The following is a 10,000-nucleotide window of genomic DNA, read 5'->3' on the forward strand; positions in this document are numbered from 1 at the left end:
GGGAGAAGGTGAGGGAATAGGGTTAGTGTTGGGGTCGGGGACGGGCAAAGGGTTAGGGTAAGGTTTAAGGGTAGGGTTAGGGTTTGAGTTAGGGCGAGTGTTAGGGTTAGGGTTACGTTTAAGTGCAGGGTTTAGAGCGTGTGTTAGGGCCAGGGTTAGGGTTCGGCGAAGGGTAAGGTAGGCAAAGTGCAGAAGGTGAAATGGTTAACCAGTTAGCAGGCAGGGCAGCCGGCCGGCAATGAGAGCGGCCCGCCCGGTGATAAGGGTGCAGTTAGGTGCCGACCAGCCCAGCAGCTCCAGGGGCTAAGTACGGGTGGGTAAACGGTTAACCAGTTAGCAGGCAGGGCAGCCGGCCGGTAATTAGAGCCGACCTCCCGGCCATACGGGTGCAGTTAGGTGCCGACCAGCCCAGCAGCTCCAGGGGCTAAGTACGTGTGGGTAAATGGTTAACCAGTTAGCAGGCAGGGCAGCCGGCCGGTAATTGGAGTCGACCGCCCGGCCATAGGGCTGCAGTTAGGTGCCGACCAGCCCAGCAGCTCCAGGGGCGAAGTGCATGTGGGTAAATGATTAACCAGTTAGCAGGCAGGGCAACCGGCCGGTAATTAGAGCCGACCTCCCGGCCATACGGGTGCAGTTAGGTGCCGACCAGCCCAGCAGCTCCAGGGGCTAAGTACATGTGGGTAAATGGTTAACCAGTTAGCAGGCAGGGAAGCCGGCCGGTAATTGAGGCCGCCCGCCGGGCCATAGGGCTGCAGTTAGGTGCCGACCTGCCCAGCAGCTCCTGGGGCTAAGTACATGTGGGTAAATGATTAACCAGTTAGCAGGCAGGGCAGCCGGCCGGTAAATAGAGCCACCCGCCCGGTGATAAGGGTGCAGTTAGGTGCCGACAGGCCCAGCAGCTCCAGGGGCTAAGTACATGTGGGTAAATGGTTAACCAGTCAGCAGGCAGAGCAGCCGGCCGGCAATTAGAGCCGCCCGCCCGCTAATCAGGGTGCAGATAGGTGCAGAACAGCCCATCATTTTCCAGGGGCTAAGTACATTTGGGTAAATGGTTAACCAGTTAGCAGGCAGGGCAGCCGGCCGGCCGGTAATTAGAGCCGCCCGCCCGGTGATAAGGGTGCAGTTAGGTGCCGGCCAGCCCAGCAGCTCCAGGGGCTAAGTACATGTGGGTAAATGGTGAACCAGTTAGCAGGCAGGGCAGCCGGCCGGCCGGTAATTAGAGCCGCCCGCCCGGTGATAAGGGTGCAGTTAGGTGCCGGCCAGCCCAGCAGCTCCAGGGGCTAAGTACATGCGGGTAAATGGTTAACCAGTTAGCAGGCAGGGCAGCCGGCCGGCAATTAGAGCCGCCCGCCCGCTAATCAGGGTGCAGTTCGGTGCAGAACAGCCCATCAGCTCCAGGGGCTAAGTACATGTGGGTAAATGGTTAACCAGTTAGCAGGCAGGGCAGCCGGCCGGTAATTGAGGCCGCCCGCCCGGCCATAGGGCTGCAGTTAGGTGCCGACCAGCCCAGCAGCTCCTGGGGCTAAGTTCATGTGGGTAAAGGATTAACCAGTTAGCAGGCAGGGCAGCCGGCCGGTAATTGGAGCCGCCCGCCCGCTCATCAGGGTGCAGTTAGGTGCAGAACAGCCCATCAGCTCCAGGGGCTAAGTACATGTGGGTAAATGGTTAACCAGTTAGCAGGCAGGGCAGCCGGCCGGCCGGTAATTAGAGCCGACCTCCCGGCCATAGGGCTGCAGTTAGGTGCCGACCAGCCCAGCAGCTCCAGGGGCTAAGTACATGTGGGTAAATGATGAACCAGTTAGCAGGCAGGGCAGCCGGCCGCTAATTACAGCCGCCCGCCCGCTAGTAAGGGTGCAGTTAGGTGCAGGACAGCCCATCAGTTTCCAGGGGCTAAGTACATGTGGGTAAATGGTTAACCAGTTAGCAAGGCAGGGCAGCCGGCCGGCCGGTAATTAGAGCCGGCCGCCTGTCCGCCCGCTAGTAAGGGTGCAGTTAGGTGCAGAACAGCCCATCAGTTTCCAGGGGCTAAGTACATGTGGGTAAAAGGTTAACCAGTTAGCAGGCAGGGCAGCCGGCCGGTAATTACAGCCGCCCGCCCGCTAATAAGGGTGCAGTTAGGTGCAGAACAGCCCATCAGTTTCCAGGGGCTAAGTACATGTGGGTAAATGGTTAACCAGTTAGCAAGGCAGGGCAGCCGGCCGGCCGGTAATTAGAGCCGGCCGCCTGTCCGCCCGCCAGTAAGGGTGCAGTGAGTTGCAGAACAGCCCATCAGTTTCCAGGGGCTAAGTACATGTGGGTAAATGGTTAACCAGTTAGCAGGCAGCGCAGCCGGCCGGGAATTACAGCCGGCCGCCTGTCCGCCCGCTAATAAGGGTGCAGTTAGGTGCAGGACAGCCCATCAGTTTCCAGGGGCTAAGTACATGTGGGTCAATGGTGAACCAGTTAGCAGGCAGAGCAGCCGGCCGGCAATTAGAGCCGCCCGCCCGCTAATCAGGGTGCAGTTAGGTGCAGGACAGCCCATCAGTTTCCAGGGGCTAAGTACATGTGGGTAAATGGTTAACCAGTTAGCAGGCAGGGCAGCCGGCCGGCCGGTAATTAGAGCCGGCCGCCTGTCCGCCCACTAATAAGGGTGCAGTTAGGTGCAGAACAGCCCATCAGTTTCCAGGGGCTAAGTACATGTGGGTAAATGGTTAACCAGCTAGCAAGGCAGGGCAGCCGGCCGGCCGGTAATTAGAGCCGGCCGCCTGTCCGCCCGCTAATAAGGGTGCAGTTAGGTGCAGGACAGCCCATCAGTTTCCAGGGGCTAAGTACATGTGGGTAAATGGTTAACCAGTTAGCAGGCAGGGCAGCCGGCCGGTAATTACAGCCGCCCGCCCGCTAATAAGGGTGCAGTTAGGTGCAGAACAGCCCATCAGCTTCCAGGGGCTAAGGACATGTGGGTAAATGGTGAACCAGTTAGCAGGCAGGGCAGCCGGCCGGCCGGTAATTAGAGCCGGCCGCCTGTCCGCCCGCTAATAAGGGTGCAGTTAGGTGCAGAACAGCCCATCAGTTTCCAGGGGCTAAGTACATGTGGGTAAATGGTTAACCAGTTAGCAGGCAGGGCAGCCGGCCGGCCGGTAATTAGAGCCGGCCGCCTGTCCGCCCGCTAATAAGGGTGCAGTTAGGTGCAGAACAGCCCCTCTGTTTCCAGGGGCTAAGTACATGTGGGTCAATGGTTAACCAGTTAGCAGGCAGAGCAGCCGGCCGGCAATTAAAGCCGCCCGCCCGCTAATCAGGGTGCAGTTAGGTGCAGAACAGCCCATCAGTATCCAGGGGCTAAGTACATGTGGGTAAAGGGTTTACCAGTTAGCAGGCAGGGCAGCCGGCCGGCCGGCAATTAGTGCCGACCTCCCGGCAACAAGGGTGCAGTTAGGTCGCCGACCAGCCCAGCAGCTCCAGGGGCTAAGTATATGTGAGTAAATGGTTGACCAGTTAAGCAGGCATGGCAGCCGGCCGGTAAGCGGAGCGTCCCGCCCCGTAATACGGGTGCAGTTAGCTGCAGAACACACCGGCAGGTCCAGGGACGAAGTAGTGGACGGGGAAACGGTTAACCAGTTAACAGGCAGGGCAGCCGTACGGGCAGTAGAGCCGCCCGCCCCGTAATACGGGTGCAGTTCGCGGCAGACCAGCCCCGCAGCTCAAAAGTCTAAGTGGAGAACGGGGAACCGGTTGACCGGTGAGCCGAAGCATGCCAGCAGGCAGGGAAGGTGCAAAAAGGGCCGATAAGACCGAACCGGCACGAGTAACAGGCTGCCGGGGGCGGGTTCCCAGCAAACCAGGTGAGGGGGCGTGGCCGGAGGCCGCGCAGGAGAGCCGCCCGCCCGTGAGTACGGTTAGAGGCAGCAGCGGGCTTCCCCAGCAGGGCAGAAGCCGAAGTGCAGGGAGCGAAATGGTTAACCAGCGAGCAGGCAGCATTCCGGCAGGGCTGGAGGGCGAAAAACGGCGTAAAATAACGGACCGGCAGGAGGAAATGGCTGCCGGGGGGCGGACCCAGAGCCCCCACGTGAGGGGGCGGTTCGGGTGGCAGAGCCGCGCATGCGCGGTTGGAAAACGCGTCACGTCGGAGCAGGGTGAAATCATTAACCAGTCGGCCGCTTCGGCGTCGGCTGGCCGGGCCGAGGAGGGTCGGACCGGGGAAAGGTTCCCGGTTTCGTGTCCGTCGGGTGGTCCCGAGTGCGGCAGGAAAAAATCCGGAATCCTGGGAGCCTTTTTTAAAAAAGAACCGGTCCGGGATGGGGTCGGATTTGGAAGCGTTTGCGGGGCCTAGGTGCCTCTTCGTCGGCATGACTACCGGACGGTCACCCGCCGATCGGCATTTGCGATTTGTTGGCTGGGGAGGTTGGCGGGGTACCTGCAGAATAGTAGGAGGTGGCAAATCGAGAATCGGTCGACATCGCCAAGTGCCTTCTCGAGCCTCCAGGTCTGCAGGGACCGACCCAGGCTGCCCCCAAACCGACCGCGAGGCCGTGCCGGGCGGCCATTTTTGGCCATTTTCGGCATTTTTCGCGTCTTTCGGTAGGTCACGGAAAGCGGCGGCCTGAAGCCCGGGCGTGCCCGGGGAAGGCTCCCCTTCGCCCGCGGGACCGGATTTGCCCCGGAAACGTCCCGAAGCCGGCCGGGAAGGCGGTTTCGAGGGCGAAGCACCTCCGATTGCCTTCGCAAGGCCGGGGAAAGTGGCCCCTGGGCCCGGGAGAGCAAAATCCGTGCGAGGACGGAAGCCCATGAGGTCAGATCCGAGGCTCTTACCCGGCGCCCGGTGGGGGTATTCCCGCAAAGAGCAGCGAGTGCGCCCGGCGACGGGTCAAGTTGCAATTTCTGGCATGCCACTCCTGGAGCTGGTTCATGAGTTCCCCTCGGAAGTCCCGATGAGGAAAGGGCAAAATGGCGTTTTGCGGGCTTTGGGGCCTCTTCGTCGGTAGGACTACCGCCCGACCTTACGGTTGGAATTGTCGGCAGGGGAGGTTGGCGGGGTACCTGCAGAATAGTAGGAGGTGGCAAATCGAGAATCGGTCGACATCGCCAAAAACCTTCTCGAGCCTCCAGGTCTGCAGGGACCGACCCAGGCTGCCGCCAAACCGACCGACAGGCCCTGCCGGCGGCCATTTTTGGCCATTTTCGGCATTTTTCGCCTCTTTCGGCCGGGATGGAAAAGCGGCGGCCTGAAGCCCGGGCCTGCCCGGGGAGGCCTCCTAATCGCCCGGGGGACCGGATTTGCCCCGGTGAGAGCCCCGGAAACGTCCCGAAGCCGGCCGGGAAGGCGGCCAAGGACGAAGCACCTCGGATTGCATTGGCAGGCCGTGCAAAGTGGCCTCCGGGCCCGCGAGACAATGCAGGGTGCCCTCGGTGTGCCCCTGAGAAATGGTTAACCAAACGAAGGACAGTGCGCCTCGGATTGCATTGGCAGGCCGTGCAAAGGGGCCCCCGGGCCCGCGAGACGTTACAGATTGCCCTCGGTGAGCCCCTGAGAAATGGTTAACCAATTGGACTTAGTCTCTGGCGGAGAGACAAAGTGTTTTCACGAGAAATGGTTAACCAATTGGACTTCGTCTCTGGCAGAGAGGCAAAGTGTTTTCACGAGAAATGGTTAACCAATGAGGACAATGGACCTCGGGTTGCATTGGCAGGCCGGGCAAAGTGGCTCTTGGGCCCGCGAGAGCAAAATCCGTGCACAGACGGAAGTCCATGAGGTCAGATCCGAGGCCTTTACCCGGCACCCGGTGGGGGTATTCCCGCAGAGAGTAGCGAATCTGCCCGGCGACGGGTCAAGTTGCATTTTCTGGCATGCCACTCCTGGAGCTGGTTAATGAGTTCCCCTCGGAAGTCCCGATGAGGAAAGGGCAAAATGGCGTTTTGCGGGCTTTGGGGCCTCCTGGACGGTAGGACTACCGCCCGACCTTACGGTTGGAATTGTTGGCAGGGGAGGTTGGCGGGGTACCTGCAGAATAGTAGGAGGTGGCAAATCGAGAATCGGTCGACATCGCCAAAAACCTTCTCGAGCCTCCAGGTCTGCAGGGACCGACCCAGGCTGCCGCCAAACCGACCGACAGGCCCTGCCGGCGGCCATTTTTGGCCATTTTCGGCATTTTTCGCCTCTTTCGGCCGGGATGGAAAAGCGGCGGCCTGAAGCCCGGGCCTGCCCGGGGAGGCCTCCTAATCGCCCGGGGGACCGGATTTGCCCCGGTGAGAGCCCCCGAAACGTCCCGAAGCCGGCCGGGAAGGCGGCCAAGGGCGAAGCACCTCGGATTGCATTGGCAGGCCGTGCAAAGTGGCCTCCGGGCCCGCGAGACAGTGCAGGGTGCCCTCGGTGTGCCCCTGAGAAATGGTTAACCAAACGAAGGACAGTGCGCCTCGGATTGCATTGGCAGGCCGTGCAAAGGGGCCCCCGGGCCCGCGAGACGTTACAGATTGCCCTCGGTGTGCCACTGAGAAATGGTTAACCAATTGGACTTAGTCTCTGGCAGAGAGGCAAAGTGTTTTCACGAGAAATGGTTAACCAATTGGACTTAGTCTCTGGCAGAGAGGCAAAGTGTTTTCAAGAGAAATGGTTAACCAATTGGACTTAGTCTCTGGCAGAGAGGCAAAGTGTTTTCCAGAGAAATGGTTAACCAATTGGACTTAGTCTCTGGCGGAGAGACAAAGTGTTTTCAAGAGAAATGGTGAACCAATTGGACTTAGTCTCTGGCAGAGAGGCAAAGTGTTCTCACGAGAAATGGTTAACCAATTGGACTTAGTCTCTGGCAGAGAGGCAAAGTGTTTTCCTGAGAAATGGTTAACCAATTGGACTTAGTCTCTGGCAGAGAGGCAAAGTGTTTTCCAGAGAAATGGTTAACCAATTGGACTTAGTCTCTGGCGGAGAGACAAAGTGTTTTCACGAGAAATGGTTAACCAATTGGACTTAGTCTCTGGCGGAGAGACAAAGTGTTTTCAAGAGAAATGGTTAACCAAATGGACTTAGTCTCTGGCAGAGAGGCAAAGTGTTTTCAAGAGAAATGGTTAACCAATTGGACTTAGTCTCTGGCAGAGAGGCAAAGTGATTTCAAGAGAAATGGTTAACCAATTGGACTTGGTCTCTGAACGGCAGGCAAATTGTGGCCTTGAGAAATGATTAACCAATTGGACTTAGTCTCTGGCGGAGAGACAAAGTGTTTTCACGAGAAATGGTTAACCAATTGGACTTAGTCTCTGGCAGAGAGGCAAAGTGTTTTCCTGAGAAATGGTTAACCAATTGGACTTAGTCTCTGGCAGAGAGGCAAAGTGTTTTCCAGAGAAATGGTTAACCAATTGGACTTAGTCTCTGGCGGAGAGACAAAGTGTTTTCAAGAGAAATGGTGAACCAATTGGACTTAGTCTCTGGCAGAGAGGCAAAGTGTTCTCACGAGAAATGGTTAACCAATTGGACTTAGTCTCTGGCAGAGAGGCAAAGTGTTTTCCTGAGAAATGGTTAACCAATTGGACTTAGTCTCTGGCAGAGAGGCAAAGTGTTTTCCAGAGAAATGGTTAACCAATTGGACTTAGTCTCTGGCGGAGAGACAAAGTGTTTTCACGAGAAATGGTTAACCAATTGGACTTAGTCTCTGGCGGAGAGACAAAGTGTTTTCAAGAGAAATGGTTAACCAAATGGACTTCGTCTCTGGCAGAGAGGCAAAGTGTTTTCCAGAGAAATGGTTAACCAATTGGACTTAGTCTCTGGCGGAGAGACAAAGTGTTTTCACGAGAAATGGTTAACCAATTGGACTTAGTCTCTGGCGGAGAGACAAAGTGTTTTCAAGAGAAATGGTTAACCAAATGGACTTCGTCTCTGGCAGAGAGGCAAAGTGTTTTCAAGAGAAATGGTTAACCAATTGGACTTAGTCTCTGGCAGAGAGGCAAAGTGATTTCAAGAGAAATGGTTAACCAATTGGACTTGGTCTCTGAACGGCAGGCAAATTGTGGCCTTGAGAAATGATTAACCAATTGGACTTAGTCTCTGGCGGAGAGACAAAGTGTTTTCACGAGAAATGGTTAACCAATTGGACTTAGTCTCTGGCAGAGAGGCAAAGTGTTTTCCTGAGAAATGGTTAACCAATTGGACTTAGTCTCTGGCAGAGAGGCAGAGTGTTTTCACGAGAAATGGATAACCAATTGGACTTAGTCTCTGGCAGAGAGGCAAAGTGTTTTCAAGAGAAATGGTTAACCAATTGGACTTTGTCTCTGGCAGAGAGGCAAAGCGTTTTCCTGAGAAATGGTTAACCAATTGGACTTAGTCTCTGGCGGAGAGGCAAAGTGTTTTCAAGAGAAATGGTTAACCAATTGGACTTGGTCTCTGAACGGCAGGCAAATTGCGGCCATGAGAAATGGTTAACCAATTGGACTTAAGTCTCTGGCAGAGAGGCAAAGTGTTTTCCTGAGAAATGGTTAACCAATTGGACTTAGTCTCTGGTGGAGAGGCAAAGTGTTTCCCGTTGTAATGGTTGGCCAATGCACTTCGGATTGCGTTGGTAGGCCGTGGAAAGTGGCTCTTGGGCCCGCGAGAGCAAAATCCGTGCGCAGACGGAAGTCCATGAGGTCAGATCCGAGGCCTTTACCCGGCACCCGGTGGGGGTATTCCCGCAGAGAGTAGCGGGTGTGCCCGGCGACGGGTCAAGTTGCAATTTCTGGCATACCACTCCTGGAGCTCGTTAATGAGTTCCCCTCGGAAGTCCCGATGAGAAAATGGCAAAATGGCGTTTTGCGGGCTTTGGGGCCTCCTGGACGGTAGGCCTACCGCCCGACCTTACGGTTGCAATTGTTGGCAGGGGAGGTTGGCGGGGTACCCGGAGATTTTCGGGGACACGATTTTCAGAACATTTTCAGACAACGGTCACACTTTAAAAATGCCCAGAAAAGTGCGACTTTGAGGGTGGTAAGCGTTTTCAAATAGAATACCTTTCAAAGAGCTCTCGGAAGTCCTATATGAGGATTTAAGATGAATTTGTGCGGGCTTTCCGAACTCCGTTGTCGGTCTGAAATATCGGCCAGGGTCCAGACCGGTGGTAACCCTGGTTTAATAAACTTTGCCTGTGGCGAAAAGAACAGACAAAATGACAAAGTGTCAAATATATATATATATATATATATATATACATGTGTATTTATGAACAAAAAAAATCACAAAGTGTCACCTGGCGGTGTACTTGATGATGAAAAATAAAAATACAAAGTCTGTTCACAGGCACCTTTGGGGCGGGGGTGCCTGAGTCCCCTTGGGTTGCACACTAGAGTGTTTGACATGGACAGAGTCAACACTGTGTGCGTGCCCAGAACCCTTTTGAACGCAGGCGACGCACGCCGGTCGGCATTTCCTCTCCGTGCGAGCGCCAACAGGTTGCTTCCGTTGTTTTACAAATAAGAAAATTGTATTTATGAGCAGCAAAAAAAAAAATCACAAAGTTTCACCTGGCGGTGTACTTGATGATGAAAAATAAAAATACAAAGCCTGTTCACAGGCACCTAGGGGGCGGGCGGGGTGCCTGAGTCCCCTTGGGTTGCACACTGCAGTGTTTGACATGGGCAGAGTCAACACCGTGTGCGTGCCCAGAACCGTTTTGAACGCAGGCGACGCACGCCAGTCGGCATTTCCTAGCCGTGCGAGCGCCAGCAGGTTGCTTCGGTTGTTGCAAAAATAAGAAAATTGCACCGCTGCGGACCACCCCTCCACCCGCGGTTGAACCAGTACCCGAGCGAGGCCACGCTGGCTCCGAAAGCAGACGTGTGCTCGGTGGCGGGGAAGCGGTGTGCGTGTGTCTCGCTCCTCAAAGGAAAGATGCGGTGCTAGGTGTCCGATGCGGTAGGGCCCTCGGCCGGCCAGCGCGTATGCTGGCGCTGAGGCTGAGCGGAATACCCTCGCTCTTCTGTTTCCTGCGGGTCACAGACGGACACATTAGCATGTTCGAGTGGTGGCTGGCGCACCTCTCGAAGCCACAGCGCCTTGTGAGGCCGAGGC

This window comes from Cetorhinus maximus, unplaced genomic scaffold (genome assembly GCF_964194155.1).
Source record: "Cetorhinus maximus unplaced genomic scaffold, sCetMax3.hap1.1 HAP1_SCAFFOLD_1414, whole genome shotgun sequence".
NCBI classification, from domain to species: domain Eukaryota; kingdom Metazoa; phylum Chordata; class Chondrichthyes; order Lamniformes; family Cetorhinidae; genus Cetorhinus; species Cetorhinus maximus.